General features: G+C 51.6%; 1 long non-coding RNA gene across 1 annotated transcript; it reads left to right on the top strand.

The window, feature by feature from the left end:
• Positions 1 to 1026: 1026 nt before the first annotated feature.
• On the top strand, positions 1027 to 4687 carry LOC109249971 (uncharacterized). Its single transcript, XR_002072829.2, has 2 exons — positions 1027 to 1184; positions 4417 to 4687. It is a non-coding gene; the product is annotated as an uncharacterized LOC109249971 (long non-coding RNA).
• The last annotated feature ends 18116 nt before the right edge of the window (positions 4688 to 22803 follow it).

Genomic DNA, 22803 nt, shown 5'->3' with positions numbered 1-22803 from the left:
AGAACACAGCTATAAATACTCTGACGGTGCAGCACCATTCCGCGGATCCTGCTTCCTGCTGCCTGAGGAGTGGGGGCACGGGGTTTGACAGGTGGGGTGGGAACTCGGAAGGGAAAGGAAAGGGGACCACCACTTGTGGCCCCACTTTGTGCCAAAAGCTTCACGAGTAGTACGTCTCTGATTCTTCCTCCAAACCCCAAAACCCCCTCAGAGAATCACTACTGTCGTCTCCAGTTCACAGGTGAGGAAACTCAAATTCAGAGAGGGAGGTCGTCTGGTCAAGATCACACAGCGAGGAGGCAGTGGAGCTGGGATTCCCGTAAGCCCTGCCACGGGCCAGCCCCAGCCGTCCAAAGAACAGCAAGCGGGCTTCAGGCTCTGCTTCCCTCACTCCCCGTCCGGGGCCAGAGAGAGCTTTAGGCTTCCAGGCACTCCCCTGCTTCCATGCCTTCCATGGCTCCCCAGTGTCCTCTAGATAAAGACCAAACTCAGTGAGGCCCTTAAGATCCTGTGCTCTGGCCTCTGACCATCTCTGGAGCCCACCTCCCGCCATGTCCTGCTCTCTGTGCCACAGAGATCTGTGCCTCCGTACCTCCCGTTCCCTTTGCCGGGCATGCTGTCCCTCTCTGGTTACATCTACCTAGGGGCTTCAGCTCAAGTGCCACCTCCCCCCAACCTCCCACCACAGCTGAGGCCCTCCCGTGCTTTCCCTGCGATTTGTGAAGCCCCATTGTGACCCAGTGGGTCGTTAGGGGTGGCGGCCACGGCCGGTGAGGGCGGAGACGGGGCAAGCTGCAGGCAGCGCGGCCACAGGGCGGGTGCCCCCAAGTGCTCGGCCCCTCAGGAAGTGCCATTTCACATAAATGCCCCTCTCTGATGCATGGGCAGGGCCGGGCAATGACCACACCAGGTGAAGTGGCCTTCGATCTGTCAGAGACAATCTGGGGGTGGCGTGAAACAGACGTGGAAGGGAGCCGGCCTCTGGGCTCCGGGGTGAGCAGGAAAGGAAATGGAGGAGGAAGAGAGGCAAGGGGGCTCCCGGGGCCCCTGCAGAGGGCACTGGATACCCACTGAGAAGTCATGGGAGTAAGTTGGCCCCGTCTCTCGGACCCTCGCTGTGTCTGGACCAGCCTTCCACATGTGGTCTGAACCTGTCTGCACCTCTGGCCAGCGTGGGGGCAAAGGTAAGGCCGCCAGCAGGTTCCCTGTTCGTCTTCAGACCTTCCCAACAGACCGGCGCTGCCCCATACAATGCCCCACCTACGGCATTTTTACTTTGCATTTTCTAGTAGCCACTTAAAAAAAATAAGCAGCTGAAGTTAATTTTAATGTTTTATTTTTTTAGTGTTTATTTTTGAGAGCGAGAAAGAGAGTTCGAGCAGGGGAGGGGCAAGGACAGAGGGGGCCAGAGGAGCCAAAGCAGGCTCTGTGCTGACAGCAGCGAGCCCATTGAGGGGACTTGAACTCATGAACCGTGAAATCATGACCTGAGCCAAAGTCGGACGTGTCACCGACTGAGCCACCCAGGCGGCCCAAATTTTAATGTTTTATTTAACCCAGTAGATTCCAATATCATTTCATGTAATCCAGATTTTTTAAATTGTTGAGGTTTTTTTAAACTTTTTTTTCTTACTAAATGTTCAAAATCCAGTGTGTCTTATATTATACTTACAACACATCTCAGGTTGGAGTAGACACATTTCAAGTTCTCAACGGCTACATGCGGCTACTGCACTGGCCACTGGGAAGCACTGCTCTAGGCGATGCCCTGACAAGAGCCAGGACCATGACTGTATTCACCACGATTATCTCTAGGGTCTGGCATGTAACACATACTCAGGAAATGTTTGTTGAATGACTGGCTGACCGACTGGATAAATGGAAGAATGAATGAATGAATGAATGAATGAACAAATGATCTGAGACCTTGTTAGATCAAAAGCCAGATTCCCAGCATGTGCCATGGGAAGAGCCTAGAAATAAATTCCAGTCCCACTTTTGCATCCAAGCCTTTGCATGACCGTAAGTGAGTCCCTCCCCTCTCTGGACCTCAGTTTCCCCATCTGTACGATGGGTTGTGGGTTGGACTGCATGATTTTTTTTCTCTGCCTTTCACTAGAGGTGCTCAGGGGGAGGCTGCTGTCCTCTCTGCAGCTCCCTTCCCTATGTCAGGCCCCCAGGGAAGTTCCCTGCCCCATTCCCCCAACTACCCCACTCTCCCTCCTCCTGTGTGTGAGACAGGAGGTCTCAGGAGAGGCCTCCAGGTGACCTTCTGTGCAGAACAGAGCCAGGCCTCAGTGGACTCCTGCCAAAAATAGCCGTGGCACAGGGAATGAGTCTACCATGTATCCTCGGGCTTGGCCCTCCTCCTTGGTCACTTCCATATCTCACATTTGTTCAGAGCTAGGAAGAGAGCAGGGCAGCGCTTATCCCTTTGATTCTGTAGAGAAGGTCACACAGTGAACAGGGCAGAAGTGGGCCTCTATTTGCCTCATCTGAAAAATGGGCACAAAACCTGCCTTCGTCCCATCGAATGTCAGTGCCTCAAACCCAGCCTCTGCTACCTACAGCCCTGTGATACTCTGTCTCACTGTACCTCTGGAACTCCTTCTTTGTCAACGGGGATAACAATCATCCGATTGCTGTGCCACTGCAATGTGTTAACGTAGTTAAAGTGCTTCGAAAGTGATAGATATTATTATTAGCCTTCACAGGGGAGCGGTCCGCAGTTCAAATGAGGCGAGGGGTGCGACTGGGATTTACAAACTGTAAAGTCCTCTCTTGAGAGGCGGGCACTTTTTGGCTGCAAACGAGGTTGCAAACTGTACTCCACACAGTGACTTGCAAAGTGTTTTGTGAACGTTGCCGCATTAAGGAGGCTGTTGCAGATTAGCTTTTTATAATCTGAAAGGCACTTCAAATTCATAAATCACTTTGGAGACCTTAGGGCTCTTTATAAGGGCTTTCTAGACTGTCGAGTGCAAGTCTGAAACGAGTGGCCTTTCAAAGCCATGGGCAAGAAGCAGGGTGGGAGTGGGTAGAGGAAGAAACTAGAACCAGAGAATCACGACAGCAGCCCATTTCCCCTCTGATCTCGGCACCATCGCCACCCATGCCAGCCGGTGCAGAGAAATTCCAGCGCATCTGCAGATTCCTGCTATTCTCCTCTGAGGCCAGGGAGGCCTCGCTGCATTGCTGACTCAGCCAAACGGGATGAGTTAAGCAGGAATTGGGCCCCATCTTCCTTGCACTTCTGCCTTGTCTTTTTTCTTTTTTCTACCACAAAGGCAATGAACCTGACACCATTTAAAGATTTCCCTGTGGGCTGGGAAGGTGGTGAGCTCCTGGGCTGCCCGATGACCTTGCTCTGAGGCCCAGACTTGGGCCTGCTCTAGAGACCCAGCCCAGACTGCCTGCTACCCCCGAGTTGACAGAGTAGCAGGGGTTCAAGGGCTGGGGGCAGGTGGAGGCTGCTGCCTTCAAACAGATGTGGGGGGCGGTGCAAAGGCCCCAGGTTCTTGGGTTCCAATCCCAGCCCTGCAACTTTCTCACCTACGACCTTGGGCAAGTTCCCTTACTCTGAGCTGGGAGTCCCTCAGCTGTAACTTAGACTGATAATGCTCTTTTTTTTTTTTTAATTTTCTTTTAATGTTTATTCATTTTTTGAGAGACAGAGACAGAGTGCAGGCAGGGGTGGGGCAGAGAGAGAGGGAGACACAGAATCTGAAGTAGGCTCCAGGCTCTGAGCTGTCAGCACAGAGCCCAAGGCAGGGCTCGAGCTCATGAACCATGGGATCATGACCTGAGCTGAAGTGGGGTGCTTAACTGACTGAGCCACCCAGGCGCCCCTGATAATGCACATTTGCGTGCAGCCTTTAGGTGGCCTGGTGTGCATGCAAATTCTGTCCCTTCTGCTATCCATAGGCCTGTGGGCTTTCCAATAAGGGAGAAATAGAAGGTGAGGCAGCCTTTACAGCTTCGGGGTCATGAGCATGGCATTTCAAGTCCTAAAGACCTGGATTCAAATCCTGGCTCTGTGACACACAGCTTTGTGTCTTTAGGCAAGTCACATCAGCCCCTTGAGCCTTCATTTCCTCAGCTATAAAATGGGTATAATAATAGTTGCTACCTTGCAAAAAGCTGGTGAGTATTTGTGTGGCACAAAATGGCACCTAAGGACTGTTCCATCAATGGTAACTGTGATCTGCCTCTCCCCAAACCACGTGGGGAACCCCAGTGTACTTCCCAAGGCCATGCAATTCCCCTTCCTGTGCCTCCTCACATTTGGGCAATTCCTTGATAAAAAGCCTGCCTTACCATGTGACCCAGATGACAGCTGGGGCCCTGGGACCTCTTCATCCAGCTAGAGTCTTCTGCCCCTGCCGTTTCTGCAGAAACCTTTTTTTTTTTTCACAGCCCCATCTCCTTATGGTCCCTGGGCTGCATGATGTTGGCCCCAGAGTGGAAGCTCGTCTGAGCTCCTTATACAAACCACGCACAAGCAACACGCCCTTTGCTGTAGGTGTCGCAAAGGAGGGTCTACCGGAACCTGCTCCAGAGCCGTCTCTCTGAGCTCACCCCAGGCTTTCTCCACCTGCTGGCTTCTGCCTCTCTCCCTCCTGCCCTGCCTTCTCTTCCTCTCCTCCCTTTTCAGGAGCAAGACATCAACATTTTGCCTTCTGCCTCCCGCAGCGTACCTCATTTTTTTGAACCAAGCCAGGCTCTTCCCGGGATTGTAGTGAATGCGAGTTTGCTTCATCTAGTTGCATCCATGGGTCTGTGTGATGTTTCAGGGCTGGTACCATGTCCCTGCGCACTGTTGTATCCCCAGCCCCCAGCCCAGTATTTGGCCCCCACTAGGCATTTGGTAAATATGTAGCAAGTAAAAATGAGTGGGACAGGGGCTACCGAGGAAGGGGACTGAGAAAGTTGCTTTCTGTGGCTGTCTGGGGCCTCTCGCTCTTGGAGGTCAGTTCTGTGGCAGAGGGACTAATTCAGGACGAGGCTGAAGCTGATGTGTGTCCGTCTCAGGCCCCAGAAACGACACAGTGCTAACACATTCTTGGCTCCTTCGAGGGCCGCGTGAACAGTAACCCTCGGGGGTCCTTCTTTAGGGTCTAACACAGCCTGTCCTGAGGGGTTCAAAGGGCAACAAAGAAACAGGGCAGGGGCTCCCAGGACAGGCTTCCCATCAGACTCCCTGGGACTTTACTCCCCGTAAAGTATTTAACCACCAGAGCCACCTGGGCCTCACACCTCCTTCCCAACACCTGATACAAATGTCTGATGTGGGACGTGGTGATTGATTTATTAAAAGTCCTAGGTGATTCCAATATACCTCCCTGACACAGAGAAAAGAACTGTGTTTCGTTTTTTGTTTTTAAACTAATCTGTCTGTAATGCCTGTGGGGTTTCCACATCGGGCCCCCTGAGGAGCAGGCTGTCGGTAGGCTGGTGGTTCAGGGTGAGGGCCTGGCCAGATGGGAGAGAGGAAGGGACGTGGGCTTTGCAGGCATTGGAGAACCTGGGTTTGAACCCTGTCCTCCAGCATCCCAGCTCTGTGGCCTTGGGCAAGTCACTTCAGCTGTGTGCATGTCGGTGTCCTCTGTTAATTGACAGAATTCCTACTGCACAGGTTGGCTGGGATCAATCGCCTAACACAGGGTCCAGCCTAGAGCCAGTGCTCCATAAAGTGTGGTTCCATTACCTTCCTGACCAAGCTACGGGGGTGGGAGGGGAGGTCACGTGGGGCCCCCAGCCTGGCTCAGTACCTGACGGGAAGAACCCCGGCCTGGGAGAATGTTCTAGTGCTGACCCATCATGATATGTGACCTTGGCCAAGTCAGCCTCGGTGACCCCATTCAGCTCTGACCCGGGAGACAGGTGAGGGCTGACATTTAAGGGGGTGAATAGATCTGTTTCAGCCAATTCTCTGGGGCAGATCACTCAACCTCTCTGAGCCTCAGTTTCCTCATCTGTGAACAGAGATCCAGCAGTGTGCACATCTCACTGCAACTCTGTTTGGTGACGTCATGTCGCTAGCTTGGAGTGGGCCACGGTGGGAGTATTGACACCACGTAAATTGGCAAACATTGCAAATCAGGATTTCCCCGGCCTCCCCTTCCATCCCCACTCTGCCCCTGACAGTCAGTTCACCAGCACATCGGCCACCGGGACTCCGATAAATCAACTTTCACCATGGTTGTTGGGAGATTCAGAGAACTATTGCCTGTTAAGCAATTAGCACAGCACCTGGGACTTAGCACAGCACCTGGGACTTAGCACAGCACCTGGGCACTAATATGTGCTAGTCACACACAGTTAAAATTTATCAGCTATCACTTTGTCTCTGGCCTGATAAATGGTGATCACATGTGTGATCTCATATAGCTTTAACAACCCTAGGAAATATCTAGAAGAGGAAATTCAGGCTCAGACGGGCTCGCTGACTTCAAATGCAATTACATTTTGCAGGCCTACTATGTGCTGGGTTTATTTTTATATACCCATCTCAGTTCAGCCTCACCAACCCCTTTTTCTCACTACAGTTGAAAGGCCCAGAATGGGCAAGCGACCCGCCCGAGGTCCCACGTTGAGCACGGGGCCTTGTATCTGTCTTGAACCTACACGCACGGGTCTCCGCTTCTGCCCGGCTCCCTCCGAACCACATCCAGCTGCATTCTCTTCTGAATCAGGGTAAGCTTTGCCGTTATGATCTCTCTGGCCCTTTCTAGCTCTGACATCCTCGGTATTTAAATCAGCACATGAATATTTCACAAGCATCCCCGGCGAAAATAACCCCCTGCCTGGTTATGTCAGGCCGAGGCCCCAGTGGCTGCCGGGCGCTTCAGCTATTTGCGAGACCTGCAATTCCGCGAGGCCGCCCGGCAGCAGCCAAGGAATCGATAGCCTTTAAATAAGTAATTAGAGGAGCTGAGGACGTCGGCACAGCCAGGAGTGAGCAGGGGAATATAAACTCATAACTCTCCCAGACTCACTGCGGAAGGCCGGGCTCTGTTTCTTGCTCAAGACATGTGGCGGGGCCTGGGGCAGGGCGAGGGGTGGGGGAAGCACAGGGAAGCGGAAGAGGAGGCATTTATTGAGCCCTCCCCATGTGTCAGGGCTTGCTCTCATCATTGCCATGCCCAGTGTTCTCCAAAGATGTTAAGGCTCAGAGAGGGGAAGTCAGTTGCCCAGGGCCACACAGCTAGGAAGTGGCAGAGGCTGCAGGCCTGTCTGACTTGAGCACAGATTTCTCTCAGCTTTGGCACTATTGACATCTTTTTGGCCAGGTAATTCTTTGTTTTGGGGGTGGGGGGCCCTCCTGTGCATTATAGGATGTCTTAGCCCTGGCCTCTACCCTCTAGATGCTGGTAGCACGTCCTCCTCACTTGTGACACTCGAAAATGTCTCTGAACATCGCCATATGTCCCCTCGGGGGCAAAATCCCCCTCCGCCCCGGTGAGAGCCCCTGCTTTAGAGTCTGTGTTTACTAGGCTGTTCCTCTCCTCTGCTGTCGGTGGCTTTTAGGATAAGGATCAAAATCTTTCTCCCCACCGAGAGAGGCAGTTCTGGAACCAAAGTCAGGCCAGGTGAGAGCACACCAGCTGTGTGACCTTGGGCTAGTTCTCAACCTCTCCGTGCCCCGGTTTCCCCATCTGTAAAATGAGCCCTCGTCCCCACCAAAGGTGATCGTGAGGTTTAAATGAGTTAGCGTATGTGAAGCATTCAGAGCAGTGCCTGGCACACACAATGTGAGCCATCACGACAGTCCAAGGGCCTGCGTGACCGAGTCCCAGCCCATGCCTGTTCTCCCCATCAGAAAGGGGAGAAGGACCCCAGCTCCTGCTAGGGAGCTCCACAACAACTTCTGCTGTTCTCCGTCTTCCCCTCGCACTCCCCCTCCTGCCAGCCTTGGAGATGCTGGAGAAAACAGCGACAAGGACGGCCACATAGTCCCACAGGATCACAAGGCACTAAGAACAAAAACTGCCTCTTCCTCTTTCCCTGCAGTGCTGGTGGTGCATAGAGAGGCGTGTGGAGGTCCGCACCTGATTCACAAAAGCATCCGATTAAAATACAGTTCCTTTTATTATCCAGTAAACTATAAAAATACATATAAACAAACACATTTTGTCATTGGAGTTGGTCAGCACATTTTACTGGTCATTAGCGTGTGTTTTTGTTGCACTGACGTCTGTTAAAAACAAGATTCCAGAATGCTGTCCTCCTTTGGGTGCTTGGGAGAAATAGTATCTAGAAAGGCATTCCAGGGTGTCCTTACAGGAACAGCTCCCAGTGCAGGAGCATATGTGGGCGTGGCTTAAATCTTCCCTTTCTTTAGAAGGAAGGGTCCCTAGACATTACCAGGTCTAGTCTTCTCCTAGTGGAGGAATCTGAGGCCCAGGACTGTCCTTTGTCCAAGATCAGAGAACACCTTGTTCAGCAACTGTTTTCTGAGTGTATTAGTGAGCCCCAGCTGCTATAATAGATAGGCCCTCAACCTCAGTGGCACAGTGGAGTTGTCTTTCTTGCTCACATGGCAGGTGTTTTGGTTAATGAATGAGCCTTCTAGATGGTAACTCATGGACCCAGGTTCCTTACTTGTGGCTGCACCCTCCTCTAGGGCCTCAGAATCATCCGCTTTCAGCTGGATGGGGAAAGAATTCTGAAGATTGCACATTTTTACAGATTTTTACAGGTTTTTTTTAATTAAAAAAAATTTTTAATGCTTATCTATTTTGGGGAGAGACAGAGACAGAGTGTGAGTGGACGAGGGGCAGAGAGAGAGGGAGACAGAGAATCTGAAGCAGGCTCCAGGCTCCAAGCTGTCAACATAGAGCCCGACACGGGGCTTGAACTCATGAACCATGAGATCATGACCTGAGCCATGTGTAACCATGGATGTTTAACCAACTGAGCCACCCAAGTGCCTGGAGTCTTTTTTTTTTGTTGTTGTAATTAATGTCAGGCTGGGGAGTGGCCCATGTTGCTTCTATGCATGTTCCATTGGCCATTCCTAAGTCATATTCCATACCTAACTGCAAATGAGGTTGGGAAGTGTAGTCTGGCTGTGTGTTCAGAAGGAAGAAGACACAGACTGGTGGGTAGTGGACCAGGTCTCAGTGTCTGGCCCTGGGCTAGAAGCTGCCTGGGCAGGGATGGCTAAGAAGGCAGACCTGCCCTCTTGGGGCTCACAGCGTGGAGGCGGTGGGGTGCGGTAGCAGGTGCAGGCAGCTAATGTCCTCAGCCTGAGGTTCAGAATAAGGACTTGTCTTTTTGAGCCCTCCCTCCCATTGATCACTGGAAGTCTATTTACTTCTCTCTAGAGAGACCCCATCCCACGATAAGACTGAGACTGCTGGGGTCCTTGCCAACTCAGTCCAAAAGGAGTCAGCGATCTCTGTTTCTAAAAGACTGCAGAGAAGAAACTGGAACGCCTGGTTCATTTTCTGAAAGGCCCTATTCTCTGCAGTCTTTCCTTTTCGGGGGAGGTGGAGGGAGCCTCTCTCCCCAGGTCACCTGTCACTTCACACTGCCACAGGCCTGGGCTCTCAATAGAACAGCTCTGGAGAGATGGCCTGGCTCCTCAGTTCACCTGCATGCATGTGCACACGCACGTGCACACATGCATGTATGCACACGTCCCTCAGAGCCACCTATAGCAGGGCATCTGGGTGGCTCAGCTGGTTAAGTGTCCGACTTCAGCTCATGTCATGATCTTGGAGTTCGTGGGTTTAAGCCCCGCGTTGTTGGGCTCCATGCGGGCAGCACAGAGCCTGCTTGGGATTCTCTCTGCCCCTCCCCAGCTCACACACACACACACACACACACACACACACACACTCTCTCTCTCTCTCTCTCTCTCTCTCTCTCTCTCTCTCTCTCTCTCAAAATACATGTATGAACTTTAAAAAAAAAAGAAAAGAACTAGCTATAGCACACATTTGCCACTTTTGTTAACCAGTATCTATTTGGGGGATCCCAAGATGGTGAGAGGACCTCCCATTACAGAAGCTGATCGGGGCAGATATCTGCACCCCCATCAGCTAGAATAGGGACATGTGGCCCAGAGTGTGGCCAAATGGACGTGCCCTCCCAGGACTTTGCTTTGTTTTGTATTTTAATTTTTTTCAACATTTATTATGTTTGAGAGACAGAGAAAGAGCACAAGCAGGGGAGGGGCAGAGAGAGAGGGAGACGCAGAATCCGAAGCAGGCTCCAGGCTCCGAGCTGTCAGCACAGAGCCTGACTCGGGGCTGGAACTCAGGAACGGCGAGATAGTGACCTGAGCCAAAGTCGGATGCTCAACGGACCAAGACACCCAGGTGCACCCCAAGGACTTTGAATCTTTACAGTGACACAGGCACAGGGCCAGTCGAACTTTAAAGGCCACTGCAGCAGAATGGCATCTAGTGATGTGTGATACATCATCTCCATGTCCCAAGGTGCCAGCAGGAGCCCCAGGGACCAGCTGGCAGATGGCACCTTGGCTGGGCTTTAACTCTCTGGGTTCCTGTTAAGCCTGTTTCTCCAGTTCCCTTGCATGCACCACCTGACACTTTTCCAGACAATTCCTTTAGGTTAACTGGAGTCAGTTTTTACTAACTGCAGCCGAGAACCCTTCTTATGCAGCCCGTGCTGGAGCCAGGCCACCAACCCACGCCCTCCAGGATTTCCTTTGCTGCCAGCTTCACCCAGGGCCATCCCAGACCCCCCCCCCCACCTCCCCCACCCCCCACACACAGGACTAACAGCTTCCACACTCAAGGGAGAAGCCAAGGCTCCTGGCTCTTTCCTCCAGGAGATTCTGAGCAAATCTCTAATTAACCTGTCTGTTCACACTCCTTCGACATCCAAAGTTCTCAAGAGGGCTGTGGGCAGAACCAACATAATTGGTTTTCTTTGCAATCCTGTGTATTTTATGCATTTGAAACTGTTATTCTGAGAAGAGGTCCATCGTCTTCGCTCAGTGCCAGAGGGGTCTGGGGCGCCAGAAAGGTGAGGATCCCCCCTGGACTGCTGGTAACAGGATTCCCTCCTCCATGATGCAAGGCCCCTTTGCTTTATGAGACCCCTAATGGGTTGGAGGACCACCCCATCCTCCCGGGGCCATTCTTTCTGGAAAGAGATCCCTACTTCCTTCTGGGGCCAGCTCCTCTCCCCACCCTAGAGGTAGGTGGTCCCAGCAGAGGCCGCCATGGTGTCACATAACCCCACTCTCCAGCTTCAGCTGACTGGTTAGGGAGGGCCGGGCTCTGGACCCAAGCCAGGCCAGATAGGCCCTTCTCTGCAGTTGCTGTTTTTTTGCTTCTTCTTTCTCTTTCTCTTTTTTTCTTTTCCTTTCCTTTCTTTTGAGAGAGAGAGCATGAGCAGGGGAGAGGGGCAGAGGGAGAGAGAGAGAGACTCTCAAGTAGGCTTCATACTCAGCATGGAGCGGGACGCATGGCTTGATCCCATGACCCAGGGATCACGACTTAAACCAAAATCAAGAGTTGGACACTCAACTGACTGAGCCACCCAGGTGCCCCTCTGCAGTTGATTTTCTAAAGTGGAACTCGGGGTCACCAGTTACACTCTTCCCTGTGGGGGCTCAGAGTTGAGAGTGGTCAAGTTTCCCACAAAGTAAGGGAAGCCAATTGAGTAGGACAGAGAGGCTGAAGAGAGAGAGACAGAGGCAGAGAGACAGAGAGAGAAGAAAAGAAGAAAGAGAAGGAGGGGATGCGGGGAGGGGAGGGGAAAGGGAAGGAGAGGGAGCTGGCTGCATCCTGGCCCATGGTTTGTTTAGTTGTGACCCTGCTGGTTTGGTATTCATTTAGGTATGGTTATTCATTGCTTCCTTAAGTTCCCCATTTTTGGCCTCAGCTAGTTGGAAATGTAGTTTGTCACTGTCTGTCTTATTCCCACTGAATCCCCAGGGTCTGCACAGAGACTGGCACATAGTAGGTGTGCAGTCAGCACCCGTGAATGAAGGAATGAATGAATGAACAAGGTACGGAGGAGAGGGTGAGTGTGTCTACGTGGGGAGATGTCAGGAATCATATGGGGCGGGAGGTGGTGTTCAAAGTGGGATTTAAAGGGTTAATAGGAGCTTTCTGGATGAGAGCTGTGGGGGAAGAGGCTGGAAAAGACAGCAGAGACTAGGTTGAAAAAGGCTTAACTATCAGACTAAAAATTGGGATTTTTAAATTATTTCTCATGCCTCTTTATTTTGAGAGAGAGGGAGAGAGAGAAAGTGTGAGCAGGAAAGGGGCAGAGAGAGATGTGGATGTAAAATCCAAAGCAGGCTCTGTGCTGACAGCAGCAAGCCTGGTGTGGGGCTCAAACTCATGAACCGAAATGTAAGAACGTGACCTGAGCTGAAGCCAGATACTCAACCAACTGAGTTACCCAGAGCCCCAGGGTTTTGGGGTTTTTTTTTTAAATTATATTTAAATCCAAGTTAGTTAATATATAGTGTAATAATGGTTTCAGGAGTAGAATTTAGTGATTAAACATTAGGATTTTTAGGGGCACCTGGGTGGCTCAGTCAGTCAAGGTTAAGCGTCTGCCTTCAGCTCAGGCCATGATCTCACGGGTCCATGGGTTTGAGCCCCGCATTGGGCTCTGTGCTGTCAGTGTAGAGCCTGCTTTGGATCATCTGTCCCCTTCTCTCTCTGCCCCTCCCCCCCCCTCCATGCTCTCTGTTTCTCTCAAAAAATAAACATCAAAAAAAGTTTTTTTTTTAATTGGGATTTTTACAAGTAGTGGCTTATCTAGGTCTAAATTCTAAGTGTTCCTAATGATGCCTGAGCTCCATCTATATGAGCAAACGTGTGGGTGCTCTTAGGCTCCCCTCATGGCCCTGCCTCTAGAGACCCTGCTAATAGGAAAATCAGGCTCTCTTTCCATCCCACCCAACACCCTCTCTCATCCCCGACTGCCCCCACGGCGGTCCCTGCTAAGCCTTCTTGTGGCTCCATCCAGCAGGTCCTGACCTTCACCGACCTCTGGGCAGCCTTCCACCTTCTGACCTTCACCCCCACTGCTTCTCCCCCGCAGCTCCTTGTCTGTCCCTCTCGAGGTCTCTTCTTCCTGGACCCACAGCCATTCCTTAAATATCAGTGGCCTTCAGTGCCTGTACTGCTTCCTTCCCTCGCTCTGCACTCCCCCTGGATGGCCCCTTCCCCTCCCGTGGCTTCAGGGACCACTTCAAGCTGCACATTCCCATCGGCTCCAGACGCAATTATCCGGAGACTGGACCTTCTCCTCCGGGCTCTGCCGTGGGCACTTTGGACGCAAACACATTCCAAATCAGACTCATCATCTTCCCCTCCTGCCCACTGTTTGCACCCTCCTCCTGATGTACATACCGCCTCCTGTTCTGTGAAGAGCCTGTGAGGAGAGGGAAGGAAACGGACTCGGAGGAGGGCAGGACTGAGCACATGGAGTGTCTGCCTGACTCCGGTCATGCTGCTCGATTAGGACTCAGGATGGGGCAGTATTTCTCACCTCTGACCCCCAGGCCTCCAGGGGCCCGGCCAGTAAACGTTGACCAGATCGATTTCCACCGTGTTGGGAAGTCAGCGGTCAGCTGCTGACCACACTGTCAATTATTCAGGCTCCCTGGGATTCCACCAAGAGCAACGATTTAACTAAAGCATGGCTCCATTGTCCTCACTCACCCAACTTTCCCTCAGAGGCCTGGGCGGGGGGGGCGCCTCTTGGAGCAGCCAGGCAGAGGTCTGACCCAGCCCCTGCTCCCACTCCCCAACCCATATGTCCATCTAGGACTTGAGAGCGTCTTCATCAGGCGGTGTCTTGGAGGTTTTCCTGGGCCAACGCAGGGGAGGGGGCTGAGGCCTTGAAGGCATAGCTGGGACCAATGGCCGGAAGTTACCTGAGGCAGGTCCCGGCAGGTGTAAGCTAGCGGGCAGCAGACCACCATCCGGAGGCACAGCTGTCACACAGAGAGACTGGACTGTCAAGGAGAAATAATGATCATTTTCAGGGTGCTTTAAATTTGCAAACTTTTCATGACATGCATCATCATGTGGCCTCCAGCCTTTTTTGGGAACCAGGTGATACATAAATAAAAACACGTTCATTTGATAGTTGCTTATTGAACAGGTCAGGCACTTTGTTAGGTGCTGTGGATGAGATAAGAATATCAATTTGGCCCTGCCCTTGAGTAATACTAGCACTAATGCTAATAATAAGGGGAACTCTGATGTGTCACGGAAGGTTCTAAACACTCGACATGCTTCAAGGCACACTACCCTCATAACAACCCAGTGAGGTGGCTGCTGGAGCTGTCTCCATTTTATAGGCAAGGCAAGATTTTACAGGTGAGGCACAGAGAGGTGCAAAACGTGCCCAAGGTCACACAGCCTCTGCAAATGATGCAGCTGGAATTAGAGCCCAGGTGCCTGATTTCGAGCCCCTGCTCTCAGCCTCTGATCAAAGTTGTGTGTGTGTGTGGGGGGGGGTTCATTGGGGTTAGGTAGATGATCACATATGTAATGATCTAACAGAGCTGTGGAGGAGACATCAGAACTAATCTATCCAGGTTGCAGGGAGGAGGTGACGAGTCAGTGAAGGCTTTCTAGAAGTGTCCTTTAAGCCAAGAACTTCGGGAAGAAGAGTTGGATGGGGGAAGAGTCCAGGGAAGGAGGAACATTTACAGCGGTAGCACTTCCAGCTGGAAGACCCTGCAGCCCCAGTGCCCTGGGAGGACCCCCTCTGGGCCTGGGCAAAGGGGAGCAGGCAGACGGGGCCACGGCTGCGCTTCAGCCTCCCCCTCACTGTGCCCACTTCCTCTCTGTCTGCCAGCTGTATTTTTAGAACTCTTACTTTCCGATGGCTGGTGGGCTGGCAGTATCTGGGCCTTCCTCGGGACTTTTATAGTCTCCTATGGCGGGTGTCTCCATCACAGCCCTCCCCTCGGAGACCTGAGCTGCTGGGCTGATCGGAAGCCCCTGAAGCCCTGACTGCTTCACCCACACAGTCGGTAACCGGTCCCCTGGGGTCAAGGGACCCACACTCAATTGCCAGTTGACACTGGCCACCTCTTTCCCCTCTGTCTGCTTTCTCTCTTTCTTCCTGCCAGTTCAGTGCCACTCCGCTCCACGGTCCCGATCTGTGTCAGACACCGGGCTGCTGGGCGCCGACAAGACAGACCTAAAACTGACTTGAGTGCCTTTAGCATCGCCTGTGCTAGAGGCAGGGTGAGTGTACACGATTCATATCCCAAACTGGGACATGCGTGAAAGCAAAGGGGTGCTGTTAACAGTTCTGCTGGGAGCACAGCATCAGCCCAAGCAAACTGAGATGGGAGGTCACCACAGTTCAATAGAAGGATGGAAAAGTGAGGAGAGACTTGATGAATGCAGGGGCAGGGAGAAGGGAGTCTTGGCCAGGGTAATGGCACTTGCAAGGATGCAGCAAGTTTGGAGATAAGTGGAGAGTTTATGGTGGCCATAACCCGGTACCTGGACCATGGAGAGGGGGCGGGAGGAGAGCCCAGGGTGGACTCCTGGTGGGGAAAGGTGGACAGTTCGGTACAAGTGGAATAGAGTGGCAAGACCTGTCACCCCTGGGCCCATGGCAGGCATCACCAATTGATCATTGCACTCTCCTTCCCATGGATTCAACCTGCCAGCCCTCAGCACAATGCTGGGGCTGGTCACTTCCAGCTGTCAAGCTGTGCACTAGAGGAAATCTATTTGCCACAAGGGGCTCAGCAATGGGTACAGGGTGTACTTAGCCGGAGAAAAGGCTGGAGTTCAAATAGAGAGAGGCCCAGAATGCGGGACCAAGGAGCTGGAATCTTCTCCAGGTGTTAGGGAGTCGTGTTAGGGGGAGGGATGTACCAAAGACTAACATTTCAGGAGTCTCGGGAAGGTTGCCGAGGTGGCAGGGAAGCCAGTGAGGGGGTGCCGACATCCAGGTGAGAGAGGAAGACCTCTCCCCTCCCCTGAACTGGGAGCAGAGAAGGTTGTCTGATGACTGAGCAGATGCTGTGGGGCAGGAGGAGAAGAAGAAGGCATTGAGGATGCCTCCCAGGCTTCCCCGGGGCCTGACTTGGAGTCTGGGAGCACACTGTCTGCCAGGCAGGTGTGTCAGCACTGTGGGGGGTCCTGATGGGAAGCTTTGCTCCAGAGGTCACCAAACAGTGCAGGATCTCCGAGGAGAGGGCCACCCTAGACTCGGTGCCCCCAGGATGGGGATGGGGCAAACTGGTTCGGCAGGTGTTACCAGAGAGCACCGGGGCCTGGAGAAATTTGCCTTTTGAGGGAATGAACCATCACAAAGATCTCATCCCTGCCCCTCAGGACCCTACAGAGGAGAAGGGGGGCCTGCAGTGGTTCCCGCCCCATCTCTGAGCAATGGGAGCCCAAGGGAGCTGCTTGCAAAGTTTCAGGGTGACTTCCACAAAGGGAAACTGACGCTTCATTCCCTGGTTGGATGTCCGCTTAGCCATGGGCTGCCACCTGCCCCAGGGTCACCAGAGTGGGACATGGACACACGGCCAGGGTAAGGCCCTGGGGTCTGGTTCTGGAGAGGAGCAGGGACCGAGCCTAGTAGAGTCTGTGGAGGGCCAAAGGGAGCGGGGGCTGCAGACTCCCTGGCACCCTCTCGGCAGGGGGGGCAATGTGGCTGCGGAGCCAGCTGACAGGTGCAGACTTGTCTGGAGAGGGACCACCGGTGCCCGGGGGAGGGCCCGGGAATTGAGTCCCTGGTCCGTGGGATCTTTGGGAGCCTCCGCCCACTATCACCAGACCTACAGGCTTTGAGCTAAGTCCGCCCCAGCCCTGACTCCCAACAAGGGAACCAGAGCCTGGCCAGATGTCACTAGAGGAACGGCCATTTCCCTCTTCCTTCTCCCCCAACCTCCACCCTAGAGGTGAACCTGGAGGTGTGTGCATGTGCGTGTGTGTGTGTGACAGAGACCACCCTGCCCTCTCCAGCCCTCCCCCAAGTGCATGTACTCTTGTGCGTGCACACACACACACACACACACACACACACACAATTTGAGGCCCTAGCTTAGCTTACCTTGAACTCCCAGCTTAGCTTACCTTGTGGAAAAAGAAGAAAGTTTTGGGTCAAATCTGAACCTGAAGTTTTAAAATGACCAGGTGTTTTGTTTTTTTTTTTCTTTTTTAAGTAGGCTCCACACCCAACATGGGGCTGGAACTCATGATCCTGAGATCGAGTTACTTGCTCTACTGACTGAGCCAGCCAGATGCCCCTAAAAATGATCAGGTGTTAACCAGAATGAGACTTTTTTTTTTTAAGTTTGAGAGAGAGAGAGAGGGAGAGGGAGAGAGAGAAAAAGATAGAGGGAATCCCAAGCAGTCTCCCCACTGTCAGTGCAGAGCCTGATTCGGGGACTGAACGCACAAACTGAGTTTATGACCTGAGCCTAAGTTGCATGCTTAACCGACTGAGCAGCCCAGGCACCCCTGATCCTTCTTTTATAACCAAAAGGTCTAAGAGCTAAAAAAGGGACCAAAGCACTGTCAAAGGTGCATGTCTCCCAACTGGTAGGAGAGTTCACAGGGCCTGGTTGGTAGCCATTATTAGAAAAATAACTGTAACCTAATGAGCTGAAAGTCCTTAACAAGCTGTTTACAAAGGGAACCCCAAAAGGGAATTGGATTTGAAGGGAGAAAGATGATTAGACATAAGGATGGAGTGAGGTGTTGTTGAATGAACTAGGCAGAGGGACCCAGGAAGGTTGGATACCTGCCTCTGCACTCACCCCTCCCTACAAGGTCTGGGGGAGCCGTATTTATGGGAAACGGGGTCACTGTGTTATTGGTTGGGCTTCTGCTCCCAGGCCTGACTCCGAGCCCTCCCTAGGCCAGCTTCCTCCAAAGTCAGACCCAAATCTCAGGATCCCTTTGTTAAGTGGGCCCAGTGGGATGGGTGTGAGGCAGGGGATCATGCAAATGACCTTCCAGGGGGGAAGGAGCCAACAGAAGCAAGCCTCTGGCCCCCACTTAGCCCACCGCTTCTACAGCATGGCTGGGAAGGTAGCAGAGGTGGAGCACAGGGTCCAGAAGGAAGGAGGGGAGAACACCAGCATGAGGCATCGGGTTCCTCCTGGCACCCACCTGCTGGTAAACATGGCTCAGTCCAGGGATCTGACTCCTGACGTCTAGTTCCTTGTGGGTGGAGGTGGGGTAAGGGAAGCAAGGGGGTGAAGGAGGGAGCTCTTGCCTCCCGCAGCTCCCCATGCCTAGGGCTGTAGAGAGGGGTTCAGCCTGGGCCCTGAATTGGGGGGGCCTGTGGCATATCCAGGGGTGAAGGATAAGAGGTCAGGGGCTCTCAGGAGAGAACTTGGGTAGAAGACAGAAATCTCGGAGTCATCGGGGGATGCCTCCAACCTCGGTGCAAATGTGCAAACGCAGAGAGGAGGAGAAGAGGCGGCGAGGAGAAGGGAGCCTGGGGGAAGCCAACTTTTGGAAACCAGAGGAAGAGCTGCAGGAACTCGCCTAAGAGCCTGCAGCTGCCAGATCCTGGCCACCCTCCGGGCCAGACCCCCTCTGGCAGCTGCCAAGACGCATCTCTGCTGCTCTGGGAAACCTAATGGCCTGCGTCTGCCCAGGTGGGCAGCGGGACAAGTTCACCTCCCCGCTTCCTGCCTCCCCCTCCTCCAGCGTCGGCTACTGCTCTGGGCCGCTCTCCGGGGCCAGCCAGCGCTGCCCTCCCCCCTCAGGCCCCACGTTCCAGACTTTCTCCTCATCAGTTTACCAGCCTGGTCTCATTCCCTCTCCGGAGCCTCTCGCCAAGTTCTGCCTGGCTCCCTGCCCCTCTCTTCTCCTCTCCTTAGAGCAGGAGCCAGTTGGGGCCCCTTCTGCAGACACAGCCTCGTGCCAGGCCCGGGGACCCCTCCCACCAAGCTAGCACTCTCAGCCTTCCAAGCGCGTCTGCGTCTGTCTTCACACCCAGTTCTGACAAGAGGGTTTATGCTCCGTGTCTGAGACTGAGCCCCCGGCACTGGTCTCTGTCCCATGTTTGTCACATATGCCCAACCTGGGCCACACAGACTGGAGTCAGGATCCTCAGACCCTAGCTCCAGGCTGCAGCCACAGGGATGCAGACGGGAGCTGATATTCTCAGGGTTCGGGGCCTCTCTAAGCCTCAGTCGGCCATCTGTAGGCAACCCATTTGTCAGCTGGGGTCCCCCAGTCCCATACGATTTTAAAAATACCGGTTCAGATCCATATTCCACAGCCTGTGGAAATGCAAAAATATCTTTAATATCCTTTGGAGAGTTCTGGAATGGTTTGTTTTTTCACACTCCCCTCTGCATCAGAGCTGTGGCTTCTGGTAAATTCGTTTAGTGTCTGGATTGGGCCGCTGACCCAGGCCTGCTGTTTCGTTTTTACACAGCTCTGGCCGAGACAGGGAATGCAGTGGCCACCTTCCGCTATTTCCACCAGAAACCCATGGAGGAAGGTATCTGTGTGTAAGGCAGGCAGGCACAGGGAGATTTAGGGAAGTGGGGTGGATGGTTCCAAGTGCTACAATTAAATCAACTTCAAACGGAACACTGGACATCCTGTTCTTAAAAGTTCTCGGGTCACCCCACCCCTGGGAAGTTTCATGAGCCCTTTGACCTCACTCAGTTCCCCAGCCAGTCCTGGCTCTTTATCTTCCTTGTTTGCATGTCTCTTCCTTGAAAGGCAAAATAGTGCAGTGGTTCAATGCAAGGGCCTGTCTCTGTGAGCTTGGCTGTGCATCTTATCAGCTGTGTGATCATAGGAGCATTACTTAACCTCTCTGAACCTCAAGCTTATCTTTTATGAGAATCGTAAAAGTTGAAGGTAACAGGATTTGTGGTGAGGATTTCATAAAGCAATTCATGGGAAGCCCTTAGCACAGTGTTAGCTCAATGATGTTAGTCATTACTACTACTACCATTATTATTATTATTAAGTGGTTTTTTTTGAGAGAGAGAGAGAGAGAGAGAGAGAGAAAGAACACAAGTTGGGGAGGGGCAGAGAGAGAAAGGGAGACAGAATATGAAGCAGGCTCCAAGCTCTGAGCTGTCAGCACAAAGCCTGACATGGGGCTTGAACCCATAAACCATGAGATCATGACCTGAGCCGAAATCAAGAGTCAGATGCTCAACCAACTGAGCCACCCAGGTGCCCCTTTTACTACTATTATTATTAACCCCTCCAAATTCTCTTCTTACTCTCCTCCGCAGAACAATTCATCCTTCTTGGGCATTATCCCAAATACTGCACATCTGTACATATGTAAGCCCCGGAAGGGCTGAGGCACAGAAAAGACTTATTCTTTGAACAGGATTGACCCTCCTTTGAAAGGGGGCCAGCTGAGACTGTGAATGGGCCTAACAGTGACCCTACGGTGGTGGTAAATACTAAACAAACATATGCCCTTCCTTCCTCTTTCTCTATCTCCCCACCCTGCTCCCCATTAGGCTGAAAGTGGATAGCCATGACCAGCAGTGGCAGATCCGGGGCCTCATGGGAATTAGCTCGATTTTCCTGAATTATTGAGAAAGAGGTGCCCTTTGCAGAGGTTCCTACACAGCCTGGAGTTGCTGTGGGACCGTTTTTTCTACCTCATGGGAAATCCTAAGAATGAAGCCAACATAAACAAAAAGACAGTTTCTGGGTGATCTCATTTGAGTTCCTGCAACCTACCACACTTAGATTCAGCTCTTGAGTTTTCTTTCCAATCATATAAGCCCAGAAATCCCCCTTTTCTTTTTTAAGCTGGTTTGATTTGAGCTTCTGTCATGTAAAATTGGATGAATCTTGACTAAAGACTGTTGAATCTTGAATTTCAACTACAAATGGGGTATATTATAAAGCAAGGGGGGATAGCATGGAATTCACTGCAGGAAGTATAACCAGAAATCACAGGAATGGAAAGGTTCCTCTGACTCCATTTCTCTCTCTCTCTCTCTCAGGCCAACACATACAATCTCCCATTTCTGCTTTTTCTCTGCATATCTGCTTCTTGTTTTTTAGTTCTGCTGAGCTGTGTTTTTGCTGGCTCATCCAGGTAAAGGTCCCAGGGCTAATGTTCATTGGCCCAGATTTGGATCATGTGACCACCCTGAACCATTCATTGTGATTGGTCAAACAGTGAGCCGTTACCTCTGGATCTGGGGATTAGGATCAGGCCCACCTAAACCAAACAAACTAAGAGGATGAAGAATGGTTTAAAAAAAATCAAAGTATTGTTTCCAGACCCATGGGGAATGAATGCCCCCCCCCCCCACCACCACACACACACACACACTCAGCATCTCTAACATGGAGTTAAGTGAATTTCTGTTTGACCAACCAGTCAAGCCCTGAATAAGCTCAGGGCCAGCCTCTTGTCCCAGAAGAGCACCTCTAATGGAAACTTCCACCTGTGACAACAGCTTCTGGAGATCTGGTTTTGCTTGGGCTTTCTTTAATCTCTTTTCAAATCTTACCACATGCTAGAGGGGAGCTGGTTCTGACTCTGGCCCCTGCATGAGGCTCTGGCATGGCGTCACTTGAATTTTAAATGCCCCATCACATGGAATGATGATGGGGAGGTGGGGAGCTCCCAAGGAAGACGCCAGGGAGCGAGGAAGGGATCACTGCAGAGGGACCCTCAAGGATGGACAGCAAGAACTCAGGGCTAGAATCAAGAAAACAAATGATCACAAGTGTAAGTGAGGGTGCAGAGAACTTGGAGCCCTCATACATTGCTGATGGGAATACAAAATGGTACAGCCACTTTGGAAAACAACCTGGCAGGTCCTCAAAAAGTTGAACACAGAGCTACAGTATGACCCAGCAACTCCACTCCTAGCCATACACCCAGGAGAAATGAAGACTCATGTCCACACAAAACCTTGTACATGAATCTTCATAGCAGCATTAGTCATAATTTCCCAGAGTAGAGACAATCCAAATGTCCATCAACTGGTGAATGGATAAATAAAATGTGGTACATCCATTCAACAGAATATGATTCCCCCATGAGAGGAAATAAACTGGTACCTGTTACCACATGGTTGAACCTTGAAAGTCTTTTTTCCTTCTTTCTTTTGGCAGATCATCAAACCTTTTCTATTTTAAAGCTAGAAGGATTCTTAGGGTTGGCAAACTATGGTCCACAGGCCACATTGGCCTGGTTCCTATTTTAATACATTTAGGGTTTTTTAATTGATTTATTTTTTAAATTCCCGTATGGTTAACATATAGTGTTACATTAGTTTCAGGTGTACAATATAGTGATTTACCAATTCTATACATTATTCAGTGCTCATCACAGTAATTGTACTCTTAATCCCCTTCACCTATTTCACCCATCCCCCCACCCACCTCCCCTCTGGTTTTCAGTTCTTTATAGTTAAGAGTCTCTGGGGGATTTTTGTCTCTTTTTTCCTTCGTTTTGTTTTGTTTCTTAAATTACACATGTGAGTGAAATCATACGGTATTTGTCTTTCTCTGGTTTATTTCATTTAGCATTATACCTTCTAGATCTATCCATGTTCTGCAAATTGCAAGATTTCATTTTTCTATGGCTGAGTAATATTCCATGATACACACACACACACACACACACACACACACACACACACTACATCTTCTTTATTCATCTATCGATGGACACTTGGGTGGCTTCCATATTTTGGCTATTGTAAATAATGCTGCAATAAACGTAGAGGTGCATATATCTTTTCAAATTCGTGTTTTTTGTATTCTTTGGGTTAATACCCAGTAGTGCAATTGCTGGGTCGTAGGGTAGTTCTATTTTTAATTTTTTGAGGAACTTCCATACTGTTTTCCAGAG

The sequence above is a fragment of the Panthera pardus genome, unplaced genomic scaffold (genome assembly GCF_024362965.1).
Source record: "Panthera pardus isolate Hobbes unplaced genomic scaffold, ASM2436296v1 HiC_scaffold_20, whole genome shotgun sequence".
NCBI lineage: Eukaryota > Metazoa > Chordata > Mammalia > Carnivora > Felidae > Panthera > Panthera pardus.
The sequence above is the reverse complement of the archived record's forward strand: the minus strand, read 5'-3'. Positions and strand labels throughout refer to the sequence as shown.